Below are 23886 nucleotides of genomic sequence, written 5' to 3'. Positions count from 1 at the left end.
GCTGCCAGCCAGGTCGGGAGCGAGGTCCCAGAGGAGGACTTCCTAGGGAAGACAAGGAGACGTTCGTGAGGTGTCTAATTGGTGGTCGTACAAAGCAGTGACCGGATGGAGTGGAGGGCATCCGGGAGGAATTCTTGCCAGCGGGAGACTGGGAGGTTCCTGGACCATAGGGCCAGTAGGACGGTCTTCCAGACCGTTCCGTTCTCCCTCTCTACCTGTCAGTTACCCGGGGGGTTGTAACTGGTCATCCTGCTTGAGGCGATGCCCTTGCTGAGCAGGAATTGACGCAGTTCGTCGCTCATAAAGGAGGACCCCCTATCACTACATATGTAAGCGGGGAACCCGAACAGTGAAAGATACTATGGAGGGCCTTGATGACGGTGGTGGCAGTCATGTCGGGGCAGGGAATGGCAAATAGGAACTGGGAGTACTCGCCAATCACGTTCAGGAAGTACGTGTTGCGGTCGGTGGAGGGGAGGGGGCCTTTGAAGTCCATGCTGAGGCGTTCAAAGGGACGGGAAGCCTTTATCAGGTGCGCCCTCTCTGGTCGGTAGAAGTGCGGTTTGCACTCCGCGCAGATTTGGCAGTCCCTGGTGACGGTCCTGACCTCCTCGATGGAGTCGGGCAGGTTGCGGGTCTTGACGAAATGGAAAAAGCGAGTGACCCCCGGGTGGCAGAGGTCCTCGTGGAGGGCTCGGAGGCGGTCCACTTGTGCAGTGGCATATGTGCCGCGGGACAGGGCGTCAGGAGGCTCGTTTAGCTTCCCGGGACGGTACAAGATCTCGTAGCTGTAGGTGGCGAGTTCGATCCTCCACCGCAAGATCTTGTCGTTTTTTATCTTGCCCCGCTGTGCATTATCGAACATCATAGATATCATAGAATTTACAGTGCAGAAGGAGGCCATTCGGCCCATCGAGTCTGCACCGGCTCTTGGAAAGAGCACCCCATCCAAGCCCACACTCCCACCACATCCCCATAACCCAGTTACCCCACCCAACACTAAGGGCAATTTTGGGCACTAAGGGCAATTTATCATGGCCAATCCACGTAACCTGCACATCTTTGGACTGTGGGAGGAAACCGGAGCACCCGGAGGAAACTCACACAGACACGGGGAGGATGTGCAGACTCCGCACAGACAGTGACCCAGTGGGAATCGAACCTGGGACCCTGGAGCTGTGAAGCAATTGTGCTAACCACAATGCTACCGCGCTGCCCAACATGAAAGCAACCGACCGTTGGTCAGTGAGGAGAGTGAATCTCCTGCCGGCCAGGTAATGCCTCCAATGACGCACAGCTTCTACTATGGCCTGGGCCTCCTTTTCGACTGAGGAGTGGCGGATTTCGGAAGCATGGAGGGTACGGGAGAAGAAGGCCACGGGTCTGCCCGCTTGGTTGAGGGCGGCCGCCAGAGCTACGTCGGACGCATCCCTCTCGACCTAGAAGGGGAGGGACTCGTCGATGGCGTGCATCGTGGCCTTTGCAATGTCTGCTTTGATGCGGCTGAAGGCCTGGCGGGCCTCTATTGACAGGGGAAAAGCTGTGGATTGGATCAGGGGACGGGCCTTGTCCGCATAGTTGGGGACCCACTGGGCGTAGTAGCTAAAAAACCCTAGGCAGCGTTTCAGGGCCTTGGAGCAGTGAGGGAGGGGGAAATCCATAAGGGGGCGCATGCGTTCAGGGTCGGGGCCTATAACTCCATTTCGCACTACGTAGCCGAGAGTGGCTGGACGGTCGGTGCATTTATCCTTATTGTATGTTAGGTTAAGGATTTTTGCAGTATGCCCCGGGAAATGCCTTTAGATATATGCAGGTGAGGGCTTTTGTGAGGCGACAGGTGAGGGAATTCCCGTTGCTCCCGGCACAAGAAGTTCAAGATAGGGTGATCTCGGGTGTATGGGTCGGGGAGGGCAAGGTGTCGGAAATACAACAGGAGTTGAAAGAAGAGGGGGAAGCGCTGGTAGAAGAGTTGAAGGGTAAATGGGAGGAGGAGCTGGGGGAGGAGATCGAGGAAGGTCTGTGGGCTGATGCCATAGGTAGGGTTAATTCCTCCTCCTCGTGTGCCAGGCTCAGCCTGATACAATTTAAGGTGGTTCACAGAGCACACTTGACGGGGGCGAGGTTGAGTAGGTTCTTTGGGGTAGAGGACAGATGTGGAAGGTGCTCAGGGAGCCCGGCGAACCATGTCCATATGTTTTGGTCATGCCCGGCACTGGAGGGGTTCTGGAGAGGAGTGGCGGGAGCAATATCTCAGGTGGTGAAAGTCCGGGTTAAGCCAAGCTGGGGGCCAGCAATATTTGGAGTAGTGGACGAGCCGGGATTGCAGGAGGCGAAAGAGGCCGGCATCCTGGCCTTTGTGTCCCTAGTAGCCCGGCGAAGGATCTTGCTAATGTGAAAGGAGGCGAAGCCCCCCAGCCTGGAGGCCTGGATAAATGATATGGCTGGGTTCATAAAGTTGGAGAGGATTAAGGTCGCCTTGAGAGGGTCTGCGCAGGGGTTCTACAGGCGGTGGCAACCGTTCCTAGACTATCTCGCGGAGCGTTAGAGGAAGGTCAGTCAGCAGCAGCAGCAACCTTGGGGGGGGGGGGGCATCCTGGGAGGGGGGGAGGGGGGGGAAAGGGGGGACTGCCTGGGAGGGTGGATGAGCAAGAGATAACATGAAGGGTTGGGGAAACTAGCACGTACGGGTGAGGGCCAGTGTACAAAGCTGTGTAAATATATCATTTTGCCATGTACATATCTTGCTCTGCGCGATTTCTCATTTTGTATTTTTTGTTACGGGGGGGGGGGTTATTGTTTGTAAGGGAGAAAAATTGTGTTAAAAAACTTTAATAAATATATATATATTTTTTAATTTTAAGGATTTTTGCAGTATGGAGAAATTTTCGGAGATTGGTGTCGTGGTCCTGCTGGTCATGGCCACAGATGGTGACGTTATCGAGATACGGGAATGTTGCCTGTAAACCGTACCTGGCAACAATTCGGTCCATCACGCGCTGGAAGACCGAGACCCCGTTGGTGACACCAAAGGGAACCCTTATGAAGTGATAGAGCCGCCCGTCTGCCTCGAAGGCAGTGGGCGGAATTCTGCCCCCCCCCCCCCCACCCCGCCGGGTGGGAGAATCGCCCGGGCGCGCACGAGTCCCGCCACGCCGTCCCGATGCCCGCATGCAATTCTCCCATCCCCCCCCCAAACCGGCGCGGCGTGAATCATGGCTGGCCGCTGGGAGAATCGCCGCTTGCCGTTGGTAATGGGCGAGCGGCGATTCTCCGGCCCGGATGGGCCGAGCGGCCTGCCCAATACAACAGGTTCCCGCCGGCGCCATCCACACCTGGTCGCTGCCGGTGTGAACAGCGCGGGAACGCTGGGGGGGGGGCGGCCTGTGGGGGGGCGTAGGAGGCTTCCTGCACCGAGGGGGGCTCAAAAGGGGTCTCTCTGAAGGAGGACCTCCTTTCCTCCGCTGCCCAGCAAGATCGATCCGCCATCTTCTTGCAGGGCAGCCGCGGGGAGGACGGCAATCACGCATGCGTGGGTTGGCTCCGGCGTCATTTACGCGGCGCCACTTTTACGCGGCGCCAAGGCCCGGCGCACGTAAATGACTCAGCGCCGCTCCTAGCCCCCCGGGGGCGGGAGAATAGGGGGCTGGGAACGGCCTCCGACGCCGGAGTGAAACACTCTGGTTTTCACTCCGGCGTCGGGTCTCCCGATGGGAGAATTGCGCCCAGGGTATTTGCAGTCACTAGTGCGGATGGGGAGCTGGTGGTAGGCGTACTTGAGACCCACCGTGGAGAAGACCTTATATTGTGCAATCCTGTTTACCAGGTCGGATATGCGGGGGAGAGGGTACGCGTCCAGCTGCGTAAACCTGTTGATGGTCTGACTGTAGTCGATGACCATCCTATGCTTCTCCCCGGTCTTTACCACCACTACTTGAGCTCTCCAGGGGCTGTTACTGGCTTCAATTACCCCTTCCCTCAGTAGCCTTTGGATCTCTGATCTAATAAAGATCCGGTCCTGGGCACTGTAGCGTCTGTTCCTGGTGGCGACGGGTTTGCAATCCGGGGTGAGGTTCGCAAACAGGGAAGGCGGGCCAACCTTAAGGGTCGAGAGGCCGCAGACAGTAAGGGGGGGGTTTAGGGCCGCCGAATTGGAAGGTCAGACTTTGAAGTCTAAACCCAGGAGTGTAGCTGCGCAGATGTGGGGAAGGACGTAGAGATGGACATTTTTGAACTCCCTTCCCTGGACTGTGAGGTTTGTTACACAAAACCCCTTTATCTCCACTAAGTGGGAACCGTAGGCCAGTGAGATTTTTTGATTAACAGGGTGGATGAGGAGGGAACAGCGCCTTACCGTGTCAGGGTGTATGAAGCTCTCCGTGCTCCCAGTCAATTAGACAGGACGTCTCGTGCCCGTTGATGAAAACGGTCGTCGTACCGGTTGAGAGTGTTCGAGGTCGAGACTGATCCTGGTCACCGAGGCCAATCGCAGTAGTTGAGAATTCTGTTCAGGCAGTGTGTGGTCGGCCGAGCTGGGGTCCTGGGGGGTCATCCAAGATGGCGTCTCCCATTGGTCGCACATGGCCGGGGGTGCACAAAATGGCGGCGCCCATCGCTCAATCGTGGCATCCGCGGAACAAGATGGCGGCGCCTGGGGCCCGCACGTGGCCTTGGGATATGGAGGTGGCGGCGACCGCTGGCCGCACGGGGCCCGTGGAGATGTTTGTGGTGGCGGTCCACATACGCCGCTGGAGACCGCGGCCACTGCTCGGGTCCGACATACCCCCACGAAATGGCCCTTTTTGCCGCATCCCTTGCAGGTGGATGCGCGGGCCGGGCAGCGCTGGCGGGGGTTCTTGGCCTGCCCGCAAAAGTAGCAGCGGGGCCCCTCGGGGTTGCCAGGCCACCTTGCAGCGCAGGCCAGTGGGGGAACGGGGGAAGTGTCGGGGTCGGCCGCTGCGGGGTTCCACGCTGCCCAGTGGGCTGCCGCGCGGTCGGGAACGTAGGCGTGGGCGTTCCTGGAGGCCACGTCCAGGGAGCCTGCAAGGGCCTGTGCCTCCCTGAGACCCAGGGTGTCCTCTAACAGGCACTGGCGGATTTGTGACGAAAGCATACCTGCCACGAAAGTGTCCCGGACTAAGAGTTCCGTGTGTTCGCTGGCCGAAACTTGTGGGCAGCTGCAGCTTCTTCCCAGCACCAGGAGTGCACGGTAGAATTCCTCCAGTGATTCCCCAGGGGTTTGTCGCCTTGTTGCAAGCAGGTGCCGGGCGTAGACCTGGTTTACCGGGCGAATATAGTGTCCTTTTAGCAGATCAATTGCTGCATCGAAGTCTTCCGTTTCCTCGATGAGGGTGTAAGTCTCCAGGCTCACCCTTGAGTGCAGGACGCGCAGTTTCTGCTCTCTTGTGGGTGCGTTTTCGGCCATCTCGAGATACCCTTTAAAGCACGCCAGCCGTGCTTAAAGAATGCCGCTGAGTTCGCCGCGAGGGGGCTAAGTTGCAGACACTCCGGCTTGATTCGGAGCTCCATCCTTTTAAATCTAGCTTATTAAATTGATGCACGATCAATGACCACTAAAGCGAGGTTGTAGTCCAAATGAAGGCTTTAATAAGCTAGATATTTCCCCCAGCAGCTCAAGTACAGAATGAGGGCTGCTGGGGCGGCACGGGTTCTTATACCCCGCCTTGCAGGGTGGAGCTATTATACACTTTAGCCAATAGAAAGCATACAGGTTCTACCAATGGTGCTTTAGCCTCTCAGGTGCCGTAATACCCATAATACCACACCCATATCCCAAGAGCTTAATTGTTATCAGAGCCCAGGTTGAGTTTGTCCCCATGTGCATATGCCAGGAACACCTGAGGCCATTTACAACAGGACTGCTCTAGGGATTTGAACCGAAAATCTAGGCTGCCACTTTGCTGAGAATGTGCTGCAATATTAGAGGCACTGTCTTTCAGTAACGATTCGAAATGAAGGCCTGCCTGGTGACCTGCTTGAATGTAAATGATCCTATGATACTATTTTGAGGAAGAGCAGGGGAGTTCTCTCCTCTATGTCCTAGGCCAAAATTGATCACTCAACCAAACATACCAGAACAGATTACATTGCTGTTTGTGGGAGCTTACTGTGCACTAATTGGTTTCTGCATTTTCATTTTTCAATGTTTCCAATTAAGGGGCAATTTAGACTGACCAATCCACCTAACCTGAACATCTTTGGGTTGCGGGGGTGAGACCCACGCAGACACAAGGAGAATAAGCAAACTCCACACGGACAGTCATCTAAATCCGGGATCAAACCCGGGTGCTCGTTGGCGTGAGGCAGCATTGCCAACCACTGCGCCACCGTGCTGACCTGGTTGCTGCATTTCCTGCAGTGACACACTGCGCATTAGAAGAACTTAATTGGCTGTAAAGTTACTTGGAATATGCAGCAGTTGTGAAAGGTACTGTATAAATGCAAGTTTGTTGCTTATTGGTACCTTGGCACAAAGTAATGGGGCGGGATTTTCTGGTCATGCCTGAGATTAAGGTCAAAGTATTTGTCGCGCCCGCGACAATTCCCGTGGTAGGTGGGACGGGAAGATTTGGGCTATGGAATCTCAATCCATCCTATTCTGTACAATTCAGCTGTAAACTGCATTTGACTATTTTCTGAGTTTGTTGAGATTTAAACCTTCATTTATACCTGGAGCACTCTGCTGGGGTATGCTGGAATGTTCGTCATTATTTTACATCCATTATTTTACTTTGCACAGCAGTTGAAGTGTAAGAGGGGCCCTCAACACCTGGACAATGAAGATAAATGAGAATTCCTGCCCTGTTGGTTATGCAGCAAAACCTGTTGGAAAATACACATGTTTGAATATCCGTTGTGATGTTTTCCCTCATCTGTAATGACGCAGCCATACAATGAGCAAAAGCAGGATAATATTGTCAATATCAGAAACATGCTGTTTTGCCATTCACCAGGAATAATGAGCGGATGAATTCATACCAACAAAACAAGTCAACGAGCTGATAACATTAAAGGGCCTCTGGCTTTAAGTTTGCATTCGGTGATAAGAGAGTGGGGTATCCTCCCACATGACTCCACACACCTGGCTGTATTCTACTCAACAGCCAAGGGTTCTACAAAGTCTACTCCAACAATAGCACTGAGTGCTGAATTTGGTGCATTTGAGTGCTATAGTAAGAGTTTGGTGACTGAGGGAGTATAAGGCTACATTTTTATCCAAAGTTTAGTCTTTCTTTTATTTAGTTAATTAACTTAAAAGTTGCTGTTTGGTTTAGAAGAAGGTGAATTTTCAATCAGCTTTAAACAAGCTTCTACTTGTAGGCACTTGCAGCTGGAGCTTGTTAATTAGTTAATTGGATTAGGCCAGTTTTCAGAGGCTAGATTCACAGTATAAAAGTGATCCCATACAGTGCAGACTTTGTTTGCACTGAGTGCTGAATTTGGTGCATTTGAGTGCAATAGTGAGAGTTTGGTGACTGAGGGAGTGCTGAATTTGGTGCATTTGAGTGCTATAGTGAGAGTTTGGTGACTGAGGGAGTGCTGAATTTGGTGCATTTGTGTGCTATAGTGAGAATTTGGTGACTGAGGGAGTTAGGTGAGGAGGGAGTAAGGTGCTCCTTTCATTTTGTTTCCAACATTTCCGCAAAGAGTGAGAAGAGAGTTAGGAGTTTGCAGAAAGTGTAGCTGACTGGGAGCAGAATCGGAGGGCGGAGATCTAGTTAGTCCACAGGGCAGCTATATTCTGTCAGGTAAGAGGGGATGGAGGCTAGGCCAGTTGCATGCTCCTCCTGTAGGATGTGGGTGGTGAGGGATACCACCGGTGTCCCCGCTGACTATATCTGCGGGAAGTGCACCCAACTTCAGCTCCTCAAAGACCGCGTTAGGGAACTGGAGCTTTGCACAGCAGTTGAAGTGTAAGAGGGGCCCTCAACACCTTTACTGCTGTTGGATTTGGAGGTAGGTGAGCACTTTGGGGACAGTGACCACAATTCGGTGACGTTTACGTTAAGGATGGAAAGGGATAAGTATACACCGCAGGGCAAGAGTTATAGCTGGGGGAAGGGAAATTATGGTGCCATTAGACGTGACTTGGGGGGGATAAGGTGGAAAAGTAGGCTGCAAGTGTTGGACACACTGGATAAGTGGAGCTTGTTCAAGGATCAGCTACTGCGTGTTCTTGATAAGTATGTACCGGTCAGGCAGGGAGGAAGGTGCCGAGCGAGGGAACCGTGGTTTACCAAAGAAGTGGAATCTCTTGTTAAGAGGAAGAAGGAGGCCTATGTGAAGATGAGGTGTGAAGTTTCAGTTGGGGCGATGGATAGTTACAAGGTAGCGAGGAAGGATCTAAAGAGAGAGCTAAGACGAGCAAGGAGGGGACATGAGAAGTATTTGGCAGGAAGGATCAAGGAAAACCCAAAAGCTTTCTATAGGTATGTCAGGAATAAGCGAATGACTAGGGAAAGAGTAGGACCAGTCAAGGACAGGGATGGGAAGTTGTGTGTAGAGTCTGAAGAGATAGGCGAGATACTAAATGAATATTTTTCGTCAGTATTCACTCAGGAAAAAGATAATGTTGTGGAGGAGAATGCTGAGCGCCAGGTAAATAGATTAGATGGCATTGAGGTATGTAGGGAAGAGGTGTTGGCAATTCTGGACAGGCTGAAAATAGATAAGTCCCCGGGACCTGATGGGATTTATCCTAGGATTCTCTGGGAGGCCAGGGAAGAGATTGCTGGACCTTTGGCTTTGATTTTTATGTCATCATTGGCTACAGGAATAGTGCCAGAGGACTAGAGGACAGCAAATGTGGTCCCTTTGTTCAAAAAGGGGAGCAGAGACAACCCCGGCAACTATAGACCGGTGAGCCTCACGTCTGTAGTGGGTAAAGTCTTGGAGGGGATTATAAGAGACAAGATTTATAATCATCTAGATAGGAATAATATGATCAGGGATAGTCAGCATGGCTTTGTGAAGGGTAGGCCATGCCTCACAAACCTTATCGAGTTCTTTGAGAAGGTGACTGAACAGGTAGACGAGGGTAGAGCAGTTGATGTGGTGTATATGGATTTCAGCAAAGCGTTTGATAAGGTTCCCCACGGTAGGCTATTGCACAAAATACGGAGGCTGGGGATTGAGGGTGATTTAGAGATGTGGATCAGAAATTGGCTAGCTGAAAGAAGACAGTGGTGGTTGATGGGAAATGTTCAGAATGGAGTTCAGTCACAAGTGGAGTACCACAAGGATCTGTTCTGGGGCCGTTGCTGTTTGTCATTTTTATCAATGACCTAGAGGAAGGCGCAGAAGGGTGGGTAAGTAAATTTGCAGACGATACTAAAGTCGGTGGTGTTGTCGATAGTGTGGAAGGAAGTAGCAGGTTACAGAGGGATATAGATAAGCTGCAGAGCTGGGCTGAGAGGTGGCAAATGGAGTTTAATGTAGAGAAGTGTGAGGTGATTCACTTTGGAAGGAATAACAGGAATGCGGAATATTTGGCTAATGGTAAAGTTCTTGGAAGTGTGGATGAGCAGAGGGATATAGGTGTCCATGTACATAGATCCCTGAAAGTTGCCACCCAGGTTGATAGGGTGGTGAAGAAGGCCTATGGAGTGTTGGCCTTTATTGGTAGAGGGATTGAGTTCCGGAGTCAGGAGGTCATGTTGCAGCTGTACAGAACTCTGGTACGGCCGCATTTGGAGTATTGCGTACAGTTCTGGTCACCGCATTATAGGAAGGACGTGGAGGCTTTGGAGCGGGTGCAGAGGAGATTTACCAGGATGTTGCCTGGTACGGAGGGAAAATCTTATGAGGAAAGGCTGATGAACTTGAGGTTGTTTTCGTTGGAGAGAAGAAGGTTAAGAGGAGACTTAATAGAGGCATACAAAATGATCAGGGGGTTGGATAGGGTGGACAGTGAGAGCCTTCTCCCGCGGATGGAAATGGCTGGCACGAGGGGACATAACTTTAAACTGAGGGGTAATAGATATAGGACAGAGGTCAGAGGTAGGTTCTTTACGAAGAGTAGTGAGGCCGTGGAATGCCCTACCTGCTACAGTAGTGAACTCGCCAACATTGAGGGCATTTAAAAGTTTATTGGATAAACATATGGATGATAATGGTATAGAGTAGGTTAGATGGCTTTTGTTTCGGTGCAACATCGTGGGCCGAAGGGCCTGTACTGCGCTGTATTGTTCTATGTTCTATGTTCTAAGCTGGATGAACTTCGGATCATCCGGGAGGCAGAGGGGGTGATTGAGAAGAGTTACAGGGAGGTAACCACACCCAAGGTACAGGACAAGAATAGCTGGGTTACAGTCAGGGGGAAAAAAACAAACAGGCAGACAGTGCAGGGATCCCTCGTGGTCGTTCCCCTTCAAAACAAGTATACCGTTTTGGATGCTGTTGGGGGGGATGACCTCCCGGGGGAAGGCCCTAGCGGCCAGGTCTCTGGCAGTGAGTCTGGCTCTGGGGCTCAGAAGGGAAGGGGGGAGAATAGAAAAGCAATAGTTGTAGGAGATTCAATGGTTAGGGGAATAGATAGGAGATTCTGTGGTCGCGAGCGAGACTCCCGGAAGGTATGTTGCCTCCCGGGTGCCAGGGCCAGGGATGTCTCGGATCGTGTCTTCAGGATCCTTAAGGGGGAGGGTGAGCAGCCAGAAGTCGTGGTGCGCATTGGTACCAACGACATAGGTAGGAAAAGGGGTGTGGAGGTAATAAACAAGTTTAGGGAGTGAGGCTGCAAGTTAAAAGCCAGGACAGACAGAGTTGTCATCTCTGGTTTGTTGCCGGTGCCACGTGATAGCGAGGCTAGGAATAGGGAGAGAGTGCAGTTGAACACGTGGCTGCAAGAATGGTGTAGGAGGGAGGGCTTCAGGTATTTGGATAATTGGAGCGCATTCTGGGGAAGGTGGGACCTGTACAAGCAGGACGGGTTGCATCTGAACCAGAGGGGCACCAATATCCTGGGAGGGAGGTTTTCTAGTACTCTTCGGGAGGGTTTAAACTAATTTGGCAGGGGAATGGGAACCGGATTTGTAGTCCAGCAATTAAAGTAGCTGATATTCAGGACGCCAAAGTGTGTAATGAGGCAGTGGGGAAGGGAACACTGACAAAGGAGAGTACCTGCAGGCACGGAGATGGGTTGAAGTGTGTATACTTCAACGCAAGAAGCATCAGGAATAAGGTGGGTGAACTTAAGGCATGGATTGGTACTTGGGACTATGATGTGGTGGCCATCACGGAAACTTGGATAGAAGAGGGGCAGAAATGGTTGTTGGAGGTCCCTGGTTATAGATGTTTCAATAAGATTAGGGAGGGTGGTAAAAGAGGTTGGGGGGTGGGGGGGGGGTGGGGGGTGGCATTGTTAATTAGAGATAGTATAACAGCTGCAGAAAGGCAGTTCGAGGAGTATCACCCTACTGAGGTAGTATGGGTTGAAGTCAGAAATAGGAAAGGAGCAGTCACCTTGTTAGGAGTTTTCTTTAGGCCCCCCAATAGTAGCAGAGATGTGGAGGAACAGATTGGGAAACAGATTTTGGAAAGGTGCAGAAGTCACAGGGTAGTAGTCATGGGTGACTTTAACTTCCCAAATATTGAGTGGAAACTCTTTAGATCAAATAGTTTGGATGAAGTGGTGTTTGTGCAGTGTGTCCAGGAAGCTTTTCTAACACAGTATGTAGATTGTCCGACCAGAGGAGGGGCAATATTGGATTTAGTACTTGGTAATGAACCAGGGCAAGTGATAGATTTGTTAGTGGGGGAGCATTTTGGAGATAGTGACCACAATTCTGTGACTTTCACTTTAGTAATGGAGAGGGATAGGTGCGTGCAACAGGGCACGGTTTACAATTGGGGGAAGGGTAAATACGATGTTGTCAGACAAGAATTGAAGTGCATAAGTTGGGAACATAGGCTGTCAGGGAAGGACACAAGTGAAATGTGGAACTTGTTCAAGGAACAGGTACTACGTGTCCTTGATATGTATGTCCCTGTCAGGCAGGGAAGAGATGGTCGAGTGAGGGAACCATGGTTGACAAGAGAGGTTGAATGTCTTGTTAAGAGGAAAAAGGAGACTTATGTAAGGTTGAGGAAACAAGGTTCAGATAGGGCATTGGAGGGATACAAGATAGCCAGGAGGGAACTGAAAAAAGGGATTAGGAGAGCTAAGGGAGGGCACGAACAATCTTTGGCGGGTAGGATCAAGGAAAACCCCAAGGCCTTTTACACATATGTGAGAAATATGAGAATGACTAGAGCGAGGGTAGGTCCGATCAAGGACAGTAGCGGGAGATTGTGTATTGAGTCTGAAGAGATAGGAGAGGTCTTGAACGAGTACTTTTCTTCTGTATTTACAAATGAGAGGGGCGATGTTGTTGGGGAGGACAGTGTGAAACAGATTGGTAAGCTCGAGGAAATACTTGTTAGGAAGGAAGATGTGTTGGGCATTTTGAAAAACTTGAGGATAGACAAGTCCCCCGGGCCTGACGGGGTATATCCAAGGATTCTATGGGAAGCAAGAGATGAAATTGCAGAGCCGTTGGCAATGATCTTTTCGTCCTCACTGTCAACAGGGGTGGTACCAGGGGATTGGAGAGTGGCGAATGTCGTGCCCCTGTTCAAAAAAGGGACTGGGGATAACCCTGGGAATTACAGGCCAGTTAGTCTTACTTCGGTGGTAGGCAAAGTAATGGAAAGGGTACTGAAGGATAGGATTTCTGAGCATCTGGAAAGACACTGCTTGATTAGGGATAGTCAGCACGGATTTGTGAGGGGTAGGTCTTGCCTTACAAGTCTTATTGAATTCTTTGAGGATGTGACCAAGCATGTGGAAGAAGGTAAAGCAGTGGATGTAGTGTACATGGATTTTAGGAAGGCATTTGATAACGTTCCCCATGGTAGGCTTATGCAGAAAGTAAGGAGGCATGGGATAGTGGGAAATTTGGCCAGTTGGATAACGAACTGGCTAACCGATAGAAGTCAGAGAGTGGTGGTGGATGGCAAATATTCAGCCTGGATCCCAGTTACCAGTGGCGTACCGCAGGGATCAGTTCTGGGTCCTCTGCTGTTTGTGATTTTCATTAATGACTTGGATGAGGGAGTTGAAGGGTGGGTCAGTAAATTTGCAGACGATACGAAGATTGGTGGAGTTGTGGATAGTGAGGAGGGCTGTTGTCGGCTGCAAAGAGACATAGATAGGATGCAGAGCTGGGCTGAGAAGTGGCAGATGGAGTTTAACCCTGAAAAGTGTGAGGTTGTCCATTTTGGAAGGACAAATATGAATGCGGAATATAGGGTTAACGGTAGAGTTCTTGGCAATGTGGAGGAGCAGAGCGGTCTTGGGGTCTATGCTCATACATCTTTGAAAGTTGCCACTAAAGCGGACAGAGCTGTGAAGAAGGCCTATGGTGTGCTCGCGTTCATTAACAGAGGGATTGAATTTAAGAGCCGTGAGGTGATGATGCAGCTGTACAAAACTTTGGTAAGGCCACATTTGGAGTACTGTGTACAGTTCTGGTCTCCTCATTTTAGGAAGGATGTGGAAGCTTTGGAAAAGGTGCAAAGGAGATTTACCAGGATGTTGCCTGGAATGGAGAGTAGGTCTTACGAGGAAAGGTTGAGGGTGCTAGGCCTTTTCTCATTAGAACAGAGAAGGATGAGGGGCAACTTGATGGAGGTTTATAAGATGATCAGGGGAATAGATAGAGTAGACAGTCAGAGACTTTTTCCCCGGGTGGAACAAACCATTACAAGGGGACATAAATTTAAGGTGAAAGGTGGAAGATATAGGAGGGATATCAGAGGTAGGTTCTTTACCCAGAGAGGAGTGAGGGCATGGAATGCACTGCCTGTGGAAGTAGTTGAGTCAGAAACATTTGGGACCTTCAAGCAGCTATTGGATAGGCACATGGATTACAGTAAAATGATATAGTGTAGATTAATTTGTTCTTAAGGGCAGCACGGTAGCATTGTGGATAGCACAATTGCTTCACAGCTCCAGGGTCCCAGGTTCGATTCCGGCTTGGATCACTGTTTGAGCGGAGTCCGCACATCCTCCCCGTGTCTGCGTGGGTTTCCTCCGGGTGCTCCGGTTTCCTCCCACAGTCCAAAGATGTGCAGGTTAGGTGGATTGGCCATGATAAATTGCCCTTAGTGTCCAAAATTGCCCTTGGTGTTGGGTGGAGGTGTTGAGTTTGGGTATGGTGCTCTTTCCAAGAGCCGGTGCAGACTCAAAGGGCCGAATGGCCTCCTTCTGCACTGTAAATTCAATGATAATCTATGATTAATCTAGGACAAAAGGTTCGGCACAACATCGTAGGCCGAAGGGCCTGTTCTGTGCTGTATTTTCTATGTTCTATGTTCAGACCAATATGGTTAATATGTGAATCTGCAAAGCAACAGTGCTAGCTTGCATAGTTGCGATAAACAAGGTTCTTTCTTTATATTACAACAGTGACTACACTTCAAAAGCATTTAATTGACTGTAACGTGCTCTGGGAGGTCCTGAGCTTTCCAAGGTCAGGACCTTGATGCTATAGAAATAGTATGAGGTGCCATAAAAATGCAAGTTCTTTACTTTTTGTCTTGAGACTCCAGGAGGAATGAAGCAGTAATCTTAAAAAATGGATCGAAAGTTACAATGGGTGCTATGAGGTCCAACATCGAGGCGTATTTAATATTGTAGGAAGCATGTCTAAGGCCATATTGATTCAAACTCTGCAAAGATATTGGGCGGGATTCTCCAATCCCGCGGCAGAGTGTCCATGCCGTCGTAAACGCCATCGCACTTTACGACGGCGTGAACGGGCCACTCCCACGTCTAATTCTGGCCCCTACAGGGGGCCAGCACGGGGCTGGAGCGGTTCGCGCCACTCCAGCCGCAGATCCCGGCGTGAATTGGGCGCTGCGGGATCCGCACATGCGCAGGCGCCAACGCGCGCATGCGCAGTGGCCTCCTTCAACGCGCCGGCCCCGACGCAACATGGCGCAGGGCTACAGGGGCCGGCGCGTCGGAAAGGAGGCCCCCAGCCACAGAGGCCGGCCCGCTGATCGGTGGGTCCTGATTGCGGGCCAGGCCACATCGGAGCCCCCCCCCCGGGGTCGGACCGCCCCTCCTCCCTCCCACAGGCCGCCATCCGACCTTTACACGCCAAAGTCCCACCGGCCCAGGGCAGGTTAGAACGGCGCTGGCGGGACAAGGCTCCTTTCCTACGGCCGTTCGGCCCATTTGGGCCGGAGAATCGGCGTGCCAACCACGCCATTGCCAATGGCGCCGATTTCCCGTACTGCGGAGAATCGCGTGCCGGCGTCGGGGCGACGTGGCCCGTTCCTGGGGATTCTCCGGCCCGGCGAGGGGCTGGGAGAATCCTGACCATTAAAAAAAATAAGTTTAGAGTACCCAATCCACCTAGCATGCACATCTTTGGGTTGTGGAGGCGAAACCACGCAAACAAGAGGAGAACTCCACACGGACAGTGATCCAGAGCCAGGATCGAACCTGGGACCTCGGCGCCGTGAGGCAACAGACGCTGCAAAGATGTCACTGAAGGCTGTTTGGAGCAGGCAGAAGAACTCTTGAAAATTAGCGTCTCCTCATCTTTGTAACCTACTCCAACCGTACAGCCCTCCAGGATTCTCAGTTTATTCCCATTTTGTCTCTTGCGCATCCCCAGACTTAATTGCTCCACCATCAGCGGGCGTGTTAACCAGATGAACCTGAATGCAAATGATCCAACAAATTTCTGGTTTGGTTCCTGAAACAAAAACAGTGGCATTTTATACAGAGCGTTTAGTCTGATAAACCCCAAGATGTTTCACAGGAGTATCATTGGACAATATTTAATACCATGCCACTTAAGGAGATGGTAAGTTAGGTGAGCAAAATATATGGTTTTAAATGGGTTTCTGGAGGTAATTCCAGAGCTTAGAGGCCAAACAGCTAAAGTAACTCCCTGCCATTGGTGGGATAAAGGAAGTGGGAGATGTGCAAGAGGCTGGAATTGGAGGAACACAGAGTTCTCAGAATGTAGTCGGAAAGAAGGAAGTTACAGTGATAGGGAGGGACAAGGCCATGGGGGGATTTGAAAACAAGAATGAACAGTCTAAAACAAAAGCATTGGTGGAACAGGAGACAGTGATGGGTGAATAGAACTTGGTGTGACTTAGGGTGAGAGTAACAGAGTTTTGGATGAGCTCAAGGTTACAAAGGGTGGTGGATGGGAGGTGCGCAGAGAGAGTATTATAGTTGTCGAGGCTGGAAGTAACAAAGGCATGGATAAGCAAAAAGGCTACAGAGGTAACGGGACAGGAGCAGGAAGAGAAGCTATTGCAGGGGAATCTTTGGCAATAACAAATGAGGGCCATCCTACTCAGTTGGACAATGGAGGTGTTGGAGAGGAATGTTGAGGTGTCAAAGGCTGCAGATACGTCAAGACTGGTGGAGGAGGGGATAGTTTACCATGGTCACAGTTACGTAGGATGTCATTTATGACTTTGATAATAACTGCTTCCGTAGTGGGGCAGGGGCAGAAACCTGTTTGGAGAGGGCTGGTTCTCTGTTTGGGGGACAATGGGCGGGATTTACTGACTACCCCACCACATGTTTTTCGGCAGGGGAGGTGGCCCCAGAATTTCCCGCCGGCATGAACAGCCAGTAAATCACGCACTATTCTCCCGCTGGAGCTGTATTGCACCAGTTTTTTGATCCCCTTGGGATCCTAAAGTGGGATGCAATTCCGTAGTCTATGCCACACAAATATATATTTTTTAAATTTAGAATACCCAATTATTTATTTTTCCAATTAAGGGGTAATTTAGCATGGCCAATCCACCTAGCCTGAACATTTTTCGGTTGTAGGGGTGAGACCCACACAGACACAGGGAGAATGTGCAAACTCCACACAGACAGTGACCCATGGCTGGGGTCCGCACCATGAGGCAGTAATGCTAACCACGGCACCACCATGCCACCCTGCGCCATACAAATGTATGCATGCCGTGGAATACGAGAGATTCACAGAGAATTCCGCTAACGGGCTGCCATTTTGAGCAGATTGCCCAATAGCGTGGTCCCGTGGCTGGCCACTGCCTCCCATACTGCAAATCAACGACATAACCCCCGCCCCCCCCTTGCACTGCATAACAGTCTCCACACCCCCGGAATGCCTGGGTACCGTCCCCATCCCCAAGGACGGAGGTGAGCCAAACTGCCCCTCCCTCCTCCCTGTAATAGGGAGACACCCCAAATGGACCCCTGTGATTGGGAGTCCCCAAAGGGGCCCCTTAATAGGGGGACCCCCACTGAAATTTGTGTATAGGTTGATCCCCCACAGGGGACCCATGTAATAGGAGACCCCCCCACAAGGTGACCTTCCCACAGGGACCCCGGGAATAGGGGAACCTCCCCCAGGGATCACTCTAATAGGGGACCCCCCACACGGATCCCTTTGATAGGGAGACCTTCCCACAGGGACCCCTGGAATAGGGGGGCCCTCAGGGAACACTCTAATAGGGGACCCCCATGATAGGTGGACCCCCCTGTGCTAGGAGAGCCCCCAGAGAGATGCCCTGACCAAACGGACGCCCCACGGGGACCCCTGTAATAGGGCGACCCCCCATGGGACCTCTGTAATATGGAAACCCCCCACAGGGGCTCCTGTAATAGGGAGACCACCACAGGGACTCCTGTGATAAGGAGACCCCTGCAGGGACCCCTGTAATAGTGAGGCCCCCACAGGGACCCCTGTGATAAGGAGACACCTTCAGGCATCCCTATAATAGGGGGGTCCCTCCACAGAGACCCATTGCCTAAAGGGACCCCCAAAAGAGACCCCTGTCTGTAAGCTGGAGAGCAGTGAAATCACATGCTTGAGTAATTGGAATGCACTTAGTGCTTGGAATGCACTGACCTCTGTTTGATGTGTCAATGTTTACAAACATTGGGATTTTACCACTTAGGCCACTCGACCTAAAGGGAGATGAACAAACTGCAGATGGTTTGTAGAAGCTGTCAATCACAGACCACTAGTAGAAAGTTATGAATGGCTTGCAGCTAATGGATCTGTGGGAACCAGAGGCAGGTCAAAGCTGCTCTCCTTCCATAAATGGACATGTGGAGCTGCAAGGTAAGTAACACCTCTCACTGCTCCTGCCTGGACTGCTCTCTAGCTTCCAGACAGGGGTCTATTTTCTGGGTGGGGGGGAGCACTTGAGTCAGGGTGTCCCTGTGGGGGTCTCCATATTACAGGGATCCCTGGAGGGCCCCCCTATTACAGGGATCCCTGTGGGGTCCCACTTTTACAGTGGTCCCTGTGGGGAGCCCCCAATCACAGGGGTCCCTGTGGGGGTGCATGGGGGGGGGGGGTGCCTGGTAGAGGAGGCGTGGGTAGGCAGTGCATTGTTGATGGCCCTCAGATGATCTCTACTAGCGTGGCCCTGGTGTAGTGGACCTCACGGTTCCCCGTTCCCCCACCACGAGGTTCACTATGTCAGGGCCATGCTGGTAGAGACCACAAGTGATGCGTGCCCACGTGATTCCCCCTACAAGGACTGGGTGAATCACGGGAGGCTGGAGTATTGGGCACAGGGCCCGCTAAATAGACCTGTTTGCATTTATTTACATCCCCCCGCCAGTGTGCATCGTGGACCTTGTTGGCGCCACCAGAGGGAGAGGTCAGAGCATCATTATTGGATCGGTGCCGATCCCGATTTATTCCCGACGCCTTATTCTCCATCCCGTCGGGGAACGCATTCCGGGCAGCCCAGGTCAGAGAATTCCAATGGAAGTTGCAGGAAAGATGAGCAGGGATATGGGAGGTGGCAACCTGTTCAGGGACATTGGAAGGCTGGAAATAGGAAGGTTATTTCAAGGATGGAGTAGCCAAGATTGAGTTTTGAGGAAGAGTGGGATGATGTCAGATTTGAAAGGAGAGGGAGACAATAGCAGTGGAAAGAAAAGGAAAATTGGGACCAGGAAGTGAAGTTGGATGGTCAACATGTTGATGGAAGTAGACTCAAGAGGACAGGAGGTGGGTGTCAAGGACAAGAAGAGCATGCGGAGGGCGTGAGGGAGATAGGAGAGAACCTGCGCGCTCAGGACCTGGGCACTCAGAAACATCCTGATCAACATTTTTCGGTCAACCAACATTAAAATAGCCAAATTGATGGAGTGGAAATTTTCAGTGCAGGATGTGCCTCACATCTTTTGCCCATACTTCACAGAAACAAATGCAAAGTTAAAGACGAGGCAAATTTTAAGTTTAAAATTTTATTCTGGTAGTATGATTGAGCTCATTTGGAAGACCCAAGCTTTTTGCCTGTGAATTCAGAGTCCTTGTTCCTCTGTGTATGTTTGCCTGCTAGCCTTTAATTGCCTAGCTGCTTGTAAGGGGAAGGGGAACACATCTGGAGTCTAGACACACTGGCTCTGTGGGTTGGTCCGTATCTTTATTCCGCATCACTCCAAGGCTTCCTTCTGTTTACACAGGTGCATGTACATAGCCTGTCAAACAGATTCATACCCAGGCATCCATAACTAGCCCAGCAGCGCACTCCCAGTGACTCAGAGTGAGGCGACGCTACTGTAAAACAACACCACAATGCCTTTTATGAATTGTAGAGGAATAAATGTTTTAATTTGAGTCCAGAAATCATTTCTTATAAAACTAAAGCAGGCAGATTTTTTTTCCTGTGCAGGAATTCTGGCCCTGATCTTTGGGGTTTGACCCTGTTGTGCAACAGTAGCAATTTCTAAATAAATGGCAACCAGAAAAAAAATTGCAGAAGATAAAAAGTGACTGGAGGAAATATTTTCACTGATTAACATACAGGCACCTATATGTGTCAAAAATGTATTTAACCCATTCCATTTTCAAAGTACTTTGGATGCAATGAGGATTTCTTCCATATTAATGGGAAAAGCTTTGGGCCCCTGATTTAGAATCTTAATAGTAAACAGTAACTGAGAAAGTAGATGATTAGAATGCCCTCATTTTGAATTCATAGTTGGGTTTTTCTCCCTGATTTTCACCCCCTTCGTTATCGCTGCCTTTCACTTACGTGCAGTTCCACAGGTAATGGCCATCGTTCAGAAATTTAGCTTAGGGACATCGAGGATATGAAAGATACTGGGTCCGATCTTACCGAATTGCAGCAGAGTCCCGTGTCGGCCGTGTTTAGCCGGGTGTTTCCCAGCCCTCACAGCGCCGAGAAACACCATGCTATCTAACAGGACTTTGTTGAAATTCCGGGCCTCAGGAGGGAACGCCCCGCTAAGGCCGCACTTAGTCCCGTTTCCTGCACTGACGATCTCCGCTCACCGGAACTCCACAGGGAGCCCCCCAAAGCACCTATAAGGGGGTCGTCGCACCTCCCCCCCCCCGCATCCCCCCTCAAACAGGCAGGGCATCCTGGGTCCGATACCCAATGTAGGGAAAGTGTCAGCCTGGCACCTTGGCACTGCCCCACCAGCTGGCAGTTGTACCTGGGCACCTTGGCTGACACTGAAGTGGCACTGCCAGGCTGACAGTTCCAGGCTTCCCAGGTGACACCAGCAGTGACAAGGTGGCACTCTGCCCAGAGGGAAACCACCTGGGGGTCTCCGATCCGCGGGGAGGCCATCCCAAGTGCCATTCGGTCCAGTCGTCATTTGTGAGGAGCGGCACTGAACGGTGCTCACCTGAGGTCTCCACGGTGAAGGGGTGAGATTCCACGGTCTCGGTACAGCATGTGAGCGCATATGATAGTGAGGTTAGCCCCACAATGGCCGTGATTCAGATCACGGTGTCTCATGAGATTCTGTTAGATTTCGCGAGGTGTAACGAGACAAGTAGATCCCAGAAGAGGGATCTTACAGCATCTACCGGCCATGCTGCACCCACTATTTGAATGCAAGTTTGTTTTTCTTTGTATAATAATTAATAAGCCAAGTTACATTTTTCTTTTACATTAAAATACCTCAACATTCTTTCTATAATGAATTATTTCTCCCAGACCTACAAAGCTCTGAGAACCTGTGTTCCTCCAATTCTGGTCTCCGATGTCCTTGCCACATCCTTTGCTTTACACCTGATGGTCATGGCTTTGGTTGTCTGGGCCCCGAGCTCTGAAATTCCTTCCCTAAATATCTCTGCTTCTTTCTTCTCCTTTAACATGCTCCTTAAAACCTAATTCTTTGACCAAGCTTTTGGTTCAGCTGTCCTAATGGAGAAAGGAGGCTGGGAGGGGATTTGATACAGTAAACAAAATCACGAGAGGCCTGGACAGAGTTGATAGGGAGACACTGCGCCCGCTCGTGAAAGGGATCAAGAACGAGAGGGCACAGAATTAATGTCATTTGCAAAATAAGCAAAGTCACATGAGAAAATCTTTTTCATGCAGCAAATGGTAGGATCTGCAATGCACTGCCTGAGACAATGCTGGAGGTAGGTTAATGTGGTAACCCACTGTATTGTACTATTGTATTGTTACATGCCTGGGCTTGTCCCTGCTGGCTCCACCTGTGTCTCCTCCCCTCGGGCTCATGTATAAAGGTGGCTGGTCTCCGCCGCTAATCCAGTTCGGGATCAGGGGCCAGGAGGCTTTCTGTTTAGTTTATTAAAGCCTCAGTTACGTTCACCACTCGTCGTGTGTTCATTGATGGCACATCAATTTAATACACTAAACATCTAATATGAATTCATCACTCAAGCCTGATTGCCTGGAGCTGGACCCACAGGTAGCCGACGCCACTGCAACTTTCGAGCACTGGCTAAGCTGCTTCAAAGCATACCTTGGATCCTTCACCTAAGACGTCACCGACCTCCAAAAGAAGCAGATCCTCCACACACGGGTGAGCCCGCAAGTCTTTCTTCTCATATACGGGGGCGATAATGCTGCTGAAGGGACATTATATTAAGTCTGTGAACAAGGTGTACGCTAGGCACCTTCTTGCCACGAGATGACAACGCCCTGGGGAGTCACGAGCAGAATTCCTGCGTGCCTTGTGTGTACTCTGCCGGAGCTGTGACTGCCAGGCAGTATCGGCTACCCAACACGCGGAGCTGTTGATCAGGGACGCTTATGTCTCGGGCATGAAATTGAGCTACATCCATCAGCGATTGCTAGAAGGGGGTACACTAGCCTCCCAGAGACAGTGCAGCTCTCAAACTCGCTGGAGGTGGCCTTCCAGAACATGGAGGCCTACACCTCCGACCGCGCAGGACCTTGTGGACCTCGTGGGTGCCGCTATCATCCGACACGGGTGTGGCGCAAGCCTGTACCGCGCAGCAACCCGCCAACGCCGGAAGCCCCAAGTGCTACTTTTGCGGCCAGGGTAATCATCCACGACAACGCTGCCCTGCACGGAACACGACTTGCAACGGGTGTGGGAGGAAGGGCCACCTTGCAAAAGCCTGCCAGGCCCGATCTCTCCCTAAAGCTTCTAGGCCCAACAGCGCTGCCTGCTGCCTGTCGGGGCCGCACCCAGCTGCCGCGCCACCTGCCATGTGCGACCCGTGAGCGCTGCCATCTTCGCCGCCATCTTCGATTTTGGCCGCCACGTGCGACCCATGGGGGCCGCCATCTTTAACGCCATTTTGTACTTCACCCGCCACGCACGACCCACGGGGACCGCCATCTTTGACGCCATCTCTGATGCCACCCGCCACACGCGACCCATGCGGGCCGCCATCTTGGGACCATCTGCAGCATCCCGGGTGACCTGCTCACCCGATCGTACGCTGGCCGCCGCTACACATCACCTTCCGGAGCTCGCATCCATCACGCTCGACCAGTCTCGGCCTCATCACCTCACAAAATCGACGCTGACCGTCCAGATCAACGGGTACGAGACGGCCTGCCTTTTCGATGCCGGGACACAGACAGCACCATACACCCAGATATGGTAAGGTGCTGCTCCCTCCCAATCTTACCCGCGACCCAGAAAATCTCCCTGGCTTCTGGATCACATGCGGTAGAAATCCGGGGGGACTGTGTCGCGACCCTGACGGTACAAGGCGTAGAGTACACTAACTTCAAACTCTACGTCCTTCCCCATCTCTGCGCTGCCCTATTACTGGGGCTCGACTTCCAGTGCCACCTCCAAAGCCTTACTTTCAAGTTCAGCGGACCCCTACCCCCCTCACTGTCTGTAGCCTCGCAACCCTTAAGGTTGCCCCACCCTCGCTCTTCGCTACCCTCACCCCGGACTGTAAGCCCGGCGCTACTAGGAGCAGGCGATACAGTGCCCAGGATAGGACTTTCATCAGGTCGGAGGACCAGCGACTCCTACGAGAGCGGATCGTTGAGGCTAGTAACAGGCCCTCGAGAGCCCAAGTGGTGGTCGTCAAAACTGGGAAGAAGCACCGGATGGGCATCGACTACAGTCAGGCCATCAACCGGTACACGCAGCTCGATGCGTACCCCCTCCCAAGCATATCTGACATGGTCAATCAGATTGCGCAGTATCGAGTCTTCTCCACAGTTGACTTGAAGTCCGCGTACCACCAGCTCCCTATCCGCCCGGAGGACCGCCAATACACTGCCTTCGAGGCAGATGGCCGCCTCTACCACTTCCTCAGGGTCCCCTTCGGCGTCACCAATGGGGTCTCGGTCTTCCAACGGGAAATGGACCGAATGGTTGTCCAGTACGGGCTGCGGGCCACGTTCCCGTACTTAGATAATGTCATAATCTGCGCCCATGACCAGCAGGACCATGACGAAAACCTCCGGCACTTCCTCCACACCGTCAAGCTCCTTAACCTCACTTACAATAAGGAAAAATGCATTTTCCGCACAACCCGCCTAGCCATCCTTGGCTACGTGGTGGAAAACGGAGTCCTAGGGCCCGACCCCGACCGCATGCGCCCCCTCCTGGAACTCCCCCTCCCCCACTGCCCC

Source organism: Scyliorhinus torazame, chromosome 1, assembly GCF_047496885.1.
Source record: "Scyliorhinus torazame isolate Kashiwa2021f chromosome 1, sScyTor2.1, whole genome shotgun sequence".
NCBI lineage: Eukaryota > Metazoa > Chordata > Chondrichthyes > Carcharhiniformes > Scyliorhinidae > Scyliorhinus > Scyliorhinus torazame.
The sequence above is the reverse complement of the archived record's forward strand: the minus strand, read 5'-3'. Positions refer to the sequence as shown.